The sequence below is a fragment of the Haliaeetus albicilla genome, chromosome 6 (genome assembly GCF_947461875.1).
Source record: "Haliaeetus albicilla chromosome 6, bHalAlb1.1, whole genome shotgun sequence".
NCBI classification, from domain to species: Eukaryota; Metazoa; Chordata; class Aves; order Accipitriformes; family Accipitridae; genus Haliaeetus; species Haliaeetus albicilla.
The window spans coordinates 7,472,901-7,484,373 of record NC_091488.1 but is presented as its reverse complement, the minus strand read 5'-3'; the positions used below and the strand labels follow the sequence as shown (position 1 = coordinate 7,484,373).

Here is an 11,473-nt window from a genome sequence, read left to right as displayed (position 1 = left end):
CTTTAAAGGAGGAAGGCAAGAGAACTGCTGAATCTGGTGGGACTTTTATTCTTGCATTGTTGTCACAGGGAAGGTGCATCAAAGTGGACTTTGGGTATGAAGAAGATATATTATTTATTATTACTGTGGAAAGAATTATGAATGCTCTGTTTGATTGTTCCTTCTGATTTAAAACCAGTGGAAGAGGGAAATTTTTGTTGAGTAGTCTCTGCCTTTGGACGGGATTTTTGTCTTAAGTTACCATGATGCCTGAATAATTTACAATTCATTTTAATGATCAATCCATTTGTTCCACATTCTTCTTTGAAAAGGGACCAGCTAATCAGAATTATTGACATTATTCTCACAATGCCACCTGAAGACCCAAATCACAATTCCTCTTATAATCAAAGGATGGAAAATTCAGAGACGTTACTTTCGCCTTCCTAACTGTGCTCTCTCAGTGCCTAAAAATCCTGTGCTTGGCTTTGTTGGGGTGATTCAGAAAGCTGTAATGAAGCAATTGGGCTTCCTACAGAGCCAATAAGACACTCTAAGAGTCTCCAAAGAGTAATTCACAATGACTGGTAAGAAACAGGCACTTCTGAAAGCTGAGCCACAACAAATATAGAGAAATGAGGAATCTACCTACAGCCTGTAGAAGGCTGAGAATGTGAATGTATCGATCTGACTCCAAAGGCTGCATCTGTGCCCACTTACAATCAACTCCTCTTTTCTGTACAAAAGACTGTGTCATCTAATGGACTAGAAGCAGGAGAGATGAAGATCTGCTAATGATAGATAAAGAATCAGGTTATAGATTTGTCTAGGTAGCTTACCTTTTTCCCTGATGAAGCTCCTTCACAAGTTTCTGGAAGTATGAGGACCCCTGAAGAGATAAGCCTTGGATTCACAGCTTCAGCAGAAGGTAAGAGTTCAGCACCCTCTCATGCCTTTTCTATAGTTTTTTAGTGACTTGCTCAGTGTATTATTACTTGTTTTTTATTATCCTTCTGAGGTACATAACTCTCACCGGTCGTTGTACATTATCCTTTGGAAGCCTGTATAGCTTAGACTTAGAGCCATTAGTAGCACTTAGAGCACAGACGCCTGACTCTTACTCTTTCAATAACCTTACCGGGGCCAGATTCTTAATTTTTAGGCAGTCAAATGCCTAAACTCTTTGAATTGTGCCCTTAAGCTTTTTGAGGAGCTGTTGAAATTGAGAACAAATATGAGGCCTTGTGCTTAAATCATTGTTTAATTTGTTGTTGCTGTTGTTTATATTGCTAAAATAACCTTCACTGAGGTTTTCCTTTTTTTTAAGAAGTAGTTTAAACATTTTATCACAGTGCATTGCTTTCAGTGTTCACCAAGTATAAGGGCTGACTCCTAAATACAAAAGGATTTTGCCACTGAACACAATGGGAACAAGATCAGGTCATATGTAAGGGATAGATGTCACCATGCAAGGAACAAAAATACTAATGTTTTCACTGCAAAAAGGTCTAGGTCCTTTATGAGTTTCATGAGAAACTGTCTTCAGTTAGATAAGGCACCATCAGAAGACAACAAATGAAGGAAGCTCCTGAGGCTGAGACAGGCAACAGACACTGGAATGAATGATGCCTTTGGAGCAGCTCCTGGTCATAAAATGAGAGCTGACCTTGCGAGTTGGAGGCTAAGGGTGGCCTAAAGACATTAGAAAAGGGAAAAAAGGCTCTTGGCAAATAGCTCTGTTGAGATTAAATAACAAAGAAGGATTGTAGGACTTTTTTTTTTTTTTTTTTTCCCCCCTAGTATTAAATTCTGGGATTTCAAACAGAGGAGGAGGCGGAAATTCCATGTGCTAATAATAACGGCTTAGGATAGGAGAGAGGGTGCAACACAGGCTCTTATTGCAACAGTGAGGAGGAGGGAGTGTTTGGCATGTGAACTGCAAGGACATTTAAGCCAAGACTGCTAGAAACCAAGGCTCTGGGCTCCAGCAGTCCCTAAAATCTACCCAGAATTATAAAAAAATTAAAAACTGGAAGGGACTTTAGGCTGTTTACTTTATCCTTCCTGTTGACCATGGCTGCTTCCTGGTTAGCTTCCTTTGCACGACACACATTCAGCAAAGGGTGTCAACATGTGCTCAGCTTTAAACACATCATTCGGATTATTCATCCCCTTGTGCCTTTTGCTGAATCATGGCTAATACTGATTGTTACCAGGTTACCCTTACAGCAAAACTAATGAAGTTAGTTTTGGGCTAATAAAACTGCACAATTGTAATAAGGAGCAGAAAACCATACATATGACTGTGTAGTTCAGGCTCCCAACTCCTGTATCAGTTCTTATTAATTCTTCCTGATAATGGGTAGTGCGGCAGTGTCTGAGGGATGGCGTATTCAATAACTGTACTCTGTAATACCCATTTTGAGCATGGGTATGTAAGTGTCATCCCTGCATTCTTCGTTACTGCTATGGAGAATGCTATTAGTGACTGCCAATTCCTGAACATCACTAATAATGAGGATGAACAGTGAGCTAAGCTCACGTTGTTCATGATGCTGTGGCAACTGATACTACTTTTGAGACCAGGGTTTGCTGCTGCCACTTCCTCCTTCATCAGTTCCCTGACTCATCAGGGTCTGTGAGCTTTTCTCTTTTTGGTTTTTTTTTTGTGTTCTGCTCATTGCTAAATGCCTTTCAGAGTTAAAACGTGCAAAAGGAATGCTATAATGAGATGTTATTTTCAGTGTGCATGTGCCAGGGACTGAAAGGTTGCAAGGTTCCTAGATTAATAGTGTCTGAAGCCTGAACGATTCCTGCACAAAGTAGTCCAAGTAATTTTGTCTAAAAAAATCTTTTGTCAAGCCCAATACCTCACAGCTGAAGTAGAGGATATATTTTTGAAAACAGACATCCAATACAACCAATAGAATCTTTTTTTCTGTGTTCTTTGGTAATTATTCCAATAGTTAACTGTCTCCTCTTAAAAAATATAGCTTAATTCCAGTCTGAATTTCTGTAGCCTTAACTGCTAGTCGCTGACTGTTATTGTGCTTTTGTTAAAGTAAATATCGGTTTTCTTTTGACAAGTCTACATATAGATTGTTTCAAAATCACATTTCGTCCTTTTCTTTGGGAACCATTTCACTCAGATATATTTTCTGGATAACTTTTGTCTATCTTTTCTGAAGCTGCTAAATTTGCAGTATTCTCTTTGAAGCACACACATCAGAACTACATACAGCTCACCAGTGGTGGTCTCTTCAGCCCTGTATAAGGGAGACTATACCTTCCCCCTCCTTCCTGCTAACATCCCTGTTTCACATTCAAGGAGTGCCAGAGTCCTGCTTGTCACAGCTTTGCACTGACAGTTCATAAACAACTATTTATCCACCATGACTCCCAATCCCTTTCCAGAATCACTGCTTTTCAGGACAAAGTCACACGTCCTTTAAGTATGATCTGTGTAAACAATAAACTTAGCTTTACTTCAGGCAAGTTTTGTAGGGAGAAATATCTTTTATGAGATCAGCATATATACTCAGAAAAGAAAAAAAAGAGAAGCCTTGGGCACGTGAGCTCTTCTTCATTTCTGTGTGGAAACTCTGATCAAAATCAGACAGATACGCACCCGAATATTGAATAGCCCAGACATTAAGGCACTCATCCATTTCAAAACGGGAAGGGATGCATCTCTCATGTCCCTAGTGACAGATCTAACTAGTGGGATATTGTCTATTCTGTGGCAGCTTTCCTCTCTCTCATTTTTGCCAGCTTGCTCTTTTTTTTACTTTCTGTTACTGAGAGCTGTCTTTCAGCTAAAGAAGGCTTTGTGCATGAGATTTGGGGTTGGTGTGATTTTCCAGTTAAACTGGTTGATCCAATAAGAAAACAGCACCTCTTCCTACAAACCTTGCCTCACTTTTATACCGTTAAGCCACTACAGCTGCAACAACATTACTACTTTTAGCTGTATCAAATGCTTGTTGTGTATTTGGGGCCAATTTACCAAACGATCTGAATAGCTGTCTTTAGATCAGCTTTGTCATCTGCAAGCCTTAGCAGGAATTCTTTATGGATTTCTTCAGAATTATATTTAATAATTTCTTAATATTATTAAATATTTCAGTACATCTATAATTATTTGTTTCTCATTTCATCAAATAGAAAATGAAGATTGAGAGCAGATAATCTTTTTCCAAATCTCAAGTCATTTATGGCTTTGGCACAGGTTATTTTAATTTCCCTGGTAGAAGTCAATAAAAAATAATGAACCTTGTTAAAGAAATTAATCTGGTTTTGCAGCTCCCTAATGTGTATTGTGACATGATGTAGAAAGGAAGTCTTTCTTAAATATGTTTCATCTTGTCTATTTCACCACTGAAACTATCCCTCTTCTTCCTACAGACTGAAGAGAGGAATTTTCTTTCCTCCTGCTTCAACCTACTCACCACCTCTAATTTCAGACTTCCTAGTCCTTCAGCAGCTTAGCTAATAGCTAAAGAGATCACTTAATCCAATATCCGATAGATCATTTCAGCATTTGCTTAACTCTGTCTATCTGATGAGTCCAGTGACTCTGTGTTGACCTGGCTTGTTGGACCAGGCATTTTGGCTACTACAGATCACATTTTACTTCAGTGTTTCTCTTGGACTTAACTCATACTCACAGGCAAGTTGGTTCTTCCATCTAAATGTTAGGTTAAACTGAACCTCTGTCAGCTACTTAAACCAAAATAAACATCATGAACTCATAGTGTGAGGTACAGAATAAAAACTGTAATATTTGTGTTGTCAGTAGGCATTGTCAAAGTTCAACTGCAATCAGGCTTGTGCCTTTCTTATTTCTGTGCAGAAACTGCTGAGGGCTATACCCATCAAATGATATTCATATGAGGAAGAATTCACTATTAAGAAACCAACTCTGTCTCTCCATCCAGTGATGTCATATAAAGTGTTTGTGACAGCAGTGTTTTCTCTACTCTTTCTTTTGATCAAATGGTGCAATGTCTCATGCAGAGATTTAACTGCATCTGATTACAACCGACCTACTCATCAGTCAAGAATAAACTGAAAATACAGGTTATTAATACCTCTGATTCACACTTTGTATAATTGTAAGCTTTATTTAAGAAGGAGCAGTATGGATTTTATACAATTATTTTCACATGATATGAAATCATTAAATTAGTGGTGTAATTTTATTTAGGAACATGTGCAAAGCATAACTAGATGGTGGATATGAATATTGCTGATAATAAAACAGGAACAATGCTGACCTAGACAGAAAATCATTAAATGTGATCATTAAAACATACACACATTGTAATAATAATCCAATCTGGCCAACTTCTTTTGTTTAAGGATATAGTGTGCCAATGCTAAGACTATTAGTGTAAGTGGCCAGTAATGCTATTATCATTTAGTACTGTCTGTATTAACACTGAAAGAGAACAAACAAAAGACATCAAAAGCATGAATAATAAGAGTTAATATCACCAGAAAGAAAAAACCCACAACTGAAGGAGCAAAGCACTATCACTTCATTTTTAGCTGAAACCTTCCTGCTGACCCCATGTTCTGAACCAAACTCTGTTCCTCAGTCACAGCCTATTATGGTTGTTTTAGGCTGTTTCCTGCTTTGAAGTTCTATTTCCAGTAAGGAGAAGGGGAAAATAAAAAGCCAGAAACCCTTAAAAAGAAAATAGAACTTTTAAGGACATATGTTCAAAGACTACTTGTATGTTCACTTTAAAAAAAGACAAAATTAGAGACCTCAACCTCGAGAAAGACCAGAGATCAGCTGAATAGATGGGAGGAAGGAAAATCAAAAGAAATTAATTCATCATCAGAGCAGAGAGCACCTAGGAGAGGCTGATCAGAAAAGAAGTTGCTGGGTGGGGAAAATAAAGGAGAGAACAGTATAAGCCAAAAAGGAACTATAGAGGCAAAAGCAAGCACTTTTAGTAAGAGATATTTTTCAAGTGTTCCTTTTTCAAAAGGTGCTTTCCAAACAGATTGCACTGTGTTTCACCTTTATGCACTTCAAAATTACAAAAATAACAATAAAAACTAGTCTTCTGGGTAACTGGTCCTCCAATTGTTCTAAGTACACATCATATTTGTTTTCTAAATCAATTAGAAAGAAGTTATTTAGAGTCAGTTTCTCTTAGTGGTGCTGATCAACCTCTAGAGAAAAAGCAATGGAGTCTGTGGAATAACTGCAGATATTCACTGGTTTAGAGGTCTAGCTCTCTTTTACCATACTTTCTGTATAAGCTCTAAAAATGCAAGGCTAAAATTTAACGTATATACAGAAAGTAAACAGATCTTGGTTTGAGGAGTCTGAGCCTTCAACATGAGACTGAGGAATAAAGAAAACATCTATGTTGTTCACTTTCAGGACTTAGTGAATATGTACACTGGAAAACTCAGGATGTTGCAAACTATAAAGATAATAGATAGAGTCAAAGAATCATAGAATACCAGGTTGGAAGGGACCTCAAGGATCACCTCGTCCAACCTTTCTTGGCAAAAGCATGGTCTAGACAAGATGGCCCAGCACCCTGTCCATCTGAATCTTAAAAGTGTCCAATGCTGGGGAATCCACCACTTCCCTGGGGACATTATTCCAATGGCTGATTGTTCTCATTGTGAAAAATTGTCCTCGGAATCTCCCCAGGAGTAACTTGTACCCATTACCCCTCGTTTTTTCCAGGCGACTCCTTGTAAGAAGGGAGTCTCCGTCTTCTTTGTAGCCACACTTTGAATGCTGGAACATGGTGATAATTTTTTCAGCCTTCTTTTCTCAAGGCTGAACAAAGCCAGTTCTCTCAGCCTGTCCTCATATGGCCGGCTTCTCAGTCCTTTGGTCATCTTTGTGGCCCTTCTCTGGACCCTCTCCAGCCTGTCCACAGCTTTTTCTGCATAGCAGGGACCAAAACTGAACACAGTATTCCAGGTGTGGCCTGACCAGCACTGAGCAGAGTGGGATAATGATTTCTTTATCTCTGCTGGTGATGCCCTTGTTGATGCAGCACAGTATCCTGTTGGCTTGCTTTGCCACAGCAGCACAGTGTTCGCTCATTGAGGTGCTTGTCCACCAGGACCCCCAGGTCCCTTTCCACAGAGCTGCTCCCCAGCTGGGTAGATCCCAGCTTGTCCTGCACTCCTGGATTATGTTTTCCTGGGTGCAAGACCTTACACTTGTCCTTGCTGAACTTCATAAGGTTCTTGTTAGCCCCCTTCTTCCAGCCTACCCAAGTCTTACTGCAGGGTGGCTCTCCCTTCCAAAGTGTCGACTTCCCCACTCAGTTTGGTTTCATTGGGAAACTTCATCAGGGTACACTTGATCCCATCATCCAGATCACTTCTGAAGATACTAAACAGCCTTGTGCCCAATATTGATCCTGGGGGAACCCCATTTGTGACAGGTTGCCAGTTGGAAAAGGAGATATTTACCATCATCCTCTGGGTGCAGCCTGTAAGCCAGTTCCACACCCACTGCATGGACCACTTGTCTAGACTGTAACACATCAGTTTGTCTAGCATGAAGCTGTGGGAAACTGTATCGAAAGCCTTGGAGAAATCCAGGTAGACAATGTCCACCGTTCACCCCACGTCAACCGAGCAGGTTACTTTGTTGTAGAAGGAGATCAGGTTTGTCAAGCACAATTTGCCCCTGGTGAATCTGTGCTGGTTGCTCCCAATCATGTGCTTCGTTTGACTTGTGATAGCCTGCAGGAGGATTCATTCCATAACTTTCCCAGGGACTGAAGTAAGACTGATGGGCCTATATTTTCCTGAATTGTCCTTAAGCCCCTCTTGTAGATGGGGGTGGCATTAGCATTCTTCCAGTCTTGTGGGATGTCTCCCAATCTCCCAAATTCTCAAAAGATTATGGAGAGAGGCCATGCAATGACATCAGCCAGCTCTCTTAACACCATTGGGTGGATATTATCAGGGCCCATTGATTTGTAGCAGTCAAGCTCCTGTAATAGTCCACATACCAACTCTTCCTTCACTGACGGTGGGTCTGTGTTTGCATCAATCTGGATTTTTGTTCCCAAGGCCTGGGGCCCAGCAGTGCTGGTAAAGACAGAGGTGAAGAAAGTGATGAAAGGATGGGTAGTAAATTAAGTAGTGGATGTACCTGTGTCATCATTGCTCAGAGGTGACCAACTAATAAGGACAAAGGTGGACGGGGGGGGGAACAGAAAAGACTTGCATTTGATTGGATGGCTAATTCAGGACCAAGCTCAGGAAGGAGGCTACTTTTGCTAGTGAGAATTTCCTCAATGCTTATGCACCTTTCTCTATCCTGGTAACTCAATAACCATTCAATTATTATGCAAAGTAGTACCTCTTACAACCCATCAGGGAGAAAATAAGGAACATTTAAACAGTGAAATCCTGATTCTGCAGTACTAAAGTCTATATGAGTTTTGCTGTTGACCTCAGTGAGCATTAACATGCAGTTATATATTTCAGCAACAGTACAGCACCCCCGTTCTTTGACTCAGTGAGACGGTTCAGTTTCCATATAATCAAGACTGCAATGAACAACTGCTTTCCCTTCCCACTAAAATCTGTCATAAAAAATGACTGCATCAACAGCAGACATTTAGTATAATGGAATTAAAGTCATCATGTTGCAAAACATTGTCATAGACTGGTATTTCTTGTCTTGGCATCGAATGTTTTGGCTTTACTTCAACATTTTTGTAGAAGGTAAGAATGCTTTCATCTTGAGATCTTTGTAGAAGCAGACTGCTATGCTGTGAAAATGTCCATGTCATTAGAATGAATTACTTTGTGATAGGGTCAAATGCAGCTTTTAAAATGCAGAGTGGGATTTCCTCTCTCTGTATGGTTCATATCTGAGGCCACAGGTCTTGTTTATTTGATCAGCCTGCAAATGGGTCCTTCATAAAATACAGTAATAACAATAAATGCATCATGGAGATGAACTAACTCAAAACCAAACTTCCCTCCACTGTTTCATGAAAAGCAAAGAAAACAAAAAAAACTGTTTGAGGTTATTGAGTTACCAGCACATAGATGCATAAGCATCACTAGGGATTTATTTAGAAAATACAGATTCCATCAAAGGTGAACATACATATTTTAACCTTGTCATGGAGGATGACAGTACATATTCTACCTCCAGGTGACTGGGACTGATGTTATACAACTTTATAGAGTCTCCACAATGTTCCACCTCACTGTGAGGGACAATTCTATTTGAACCATTTCTAATACTAAGGCAAAACCAGTGTCATTGCACCTCCACATATGCAGCCTTTAGAAAAAGAGGCAGTGGGGACTGGGAATAAGATGATTTTTGTTTGGTTGGTTTTGTAACCCACTAACCTTTCTTTCACAATTATGTCCCTTGTGTGGCTGGGCTGTGTCCCCGAGAGACTTCAGCTTGTGATAGATTCTGAAACACCAAAGGGGTTTGGAAACATTTTCCTCCTTTAGTCTCCTGGATGTGGGACAACCCTCCTGCCCTTACTCCTTGCCTGGGAACATAAACCCCCCAACTAATCATGCATATGCTATAGCACATGCTTGGGAGAAGAGGAAGGAATACCAGAGTGGTGAAAAAGGACTGGGCATGCAGCGTTCTCTGTAACTATGCCCTGACTCTGTGAATAGGAAAGGGCAGCTCTGGTAGAAGCAGAGGAGAGCTGTACGGCAGAGAAATGGACTGGAAATTATTGTGCAGGCTGTGACAGGGTAGGAAACAAAGCTAGTATTGTGGCTACATGATAGTGTGAGTGCCTAATTTTGATGTCGTTTGGTATTACACGCATTTAGATTGTCATAAAATCACATAAACTATCTGTCACTTATCATTACTGTCAATGATACTATGTGCCATGCCAGGTGAAGAAATTTGCCATAGGAGGAATTAACTTCTGATTCTGATAAGGAAGGTCCATGTAACCATAGTGAAGTAGCGTGTCTGGACTGCTGGAATGATTTGTATGATCTGCAACCCCTTCCCTGACTATGTTGCAGCTGCCTCTGAGAAAATGAGCAGTGGTAAGACTGTGGTCTGTGTTGGTTGTTCTGATGGGATGGATGTGTCTTACAAGTTGTAAAATAGCTGTTGACAAAAGATAAGGTGAAAAAAGTTGTAAAAAAGGTGAATAATTTTGACATGCTAATATGTGTCTTTAAATCCTATCTCAAATATTAACCAAATACTTATTTGGATAATTCCTCTTCCTGTTCAGTTTTTTTACTTCCATGTGAGATCACTACACCTCCAGAATATCCTGAGTGAACTTGATGAAATTGTTCTGGATAGGTGATAGGAAATATATTTACGTTACCATGGTTTCATGGTTGCAATAGACATTGTACAAAGTAATGCCAGAAAGATTATGCTCCACACTGTTATGGAATCCATTTCATGGTCATATTCTGTCCTTGCCACTGCTTTTCTCTGCAGAGCAGTGACCATGATATCCCAGAGGTAGAGAGTGTGGGAGGATACAGCGCCACTTTGGGCACTTTGTATTGCCTTTTATGATACAGAAATCTTCAGGATAGGCTTTGGTTTCTCCAGATCATAACCCAGCAACAAGGAGACAAAGGGAAACAGTGCTCATTGAAAGAACAGAACTCCTACTGATAGCCCAAAGAAACTTCACCAATCCTTTCTCTAAAAAAAAAAGAAAAAAAATTATCACGACTATTGTTGGTAGTATGATAGCATCTTGGTATCAGATTTATGTAAGGTTCAAATTTGATATCACTGCTTCAGACTTACATTGTCTTGTCATAAATGAGAACAGAACTGAGTCCTATATCTGTCTTTATTCCATAGAGCCCCACTGAAAGTTTTGAGTTGTTTACTTTTTGTCTTGCACAGACCTCCTTTCATGCATTGCGATGTTCATTTAGGGGCAAAATCTTCCTCTTCTTGCTAATGCTACATTATGAAAATTCCTTTCTTGATCTCTTTAGCTCACCAAATCTGCAGTTTATTTCAACTTTAAGTTGAAATACTTCCATTTTCACCCTTTTGCTGTTACGATTTCCTTTAATTTTGCAGAAGTACTTTACTTTAGGGGGAATTGTGGTCCCCATTTGAATGGGAGATACAAATCCAAAGTTCAAATCACATCCCCTTTGGAAGGAGACGCTTTGGAAACTTCAGATACAAGTCTGAATTCCCAGCATCCTCAAGAATTTGTACAAGTTAAACCCAAAATCTGGGTGCTTTTCATGCGTGTGTTTGTGTCTGGAGTTGTTCAGCAATAAATGACCTCAAGCTCAGCTACCATTCCTCCTTCTCTTACAGAAAATATCAGCCAGTGGGCTTGTTTCTGAAAAAGAGAGTTTTTATTAAGAGGTGCGTGACCTACTCTTCACCCTGTCAAGGCACTCCATATGGAGAAGAGTTTAGGAACCATGTAGAAAAGGTTACCAGTCCTGGTAACTCAAGGACTCAAGATGTATTAGGTAATTGAGACCAAACTCT

At 39.8% G+C, this 11,473-nt stretch overlaps 1 long non-coding RNA gene across 1 annotated transcript in view; it reads left to right on the top strand.

Moving 5' to 3' along the window:
* Positions 1 to 336: 336 nt before the first annotated feature.
* LOC138685573 (uncharacterized) overlaps positions 337 to 11,473 on the top strand; it is a 104,239-nt gene continuing 93,102 nt past the window's right edge. The window contains exon 1 of the long non-coding RNA XR_011324867.1: positions 337 to 907. This is a non-coding gene — a long non-coding RNA (uncharacterized lncRNA). The remainder of the gene's footprint in view (positions 908 to 11,473) is intronic.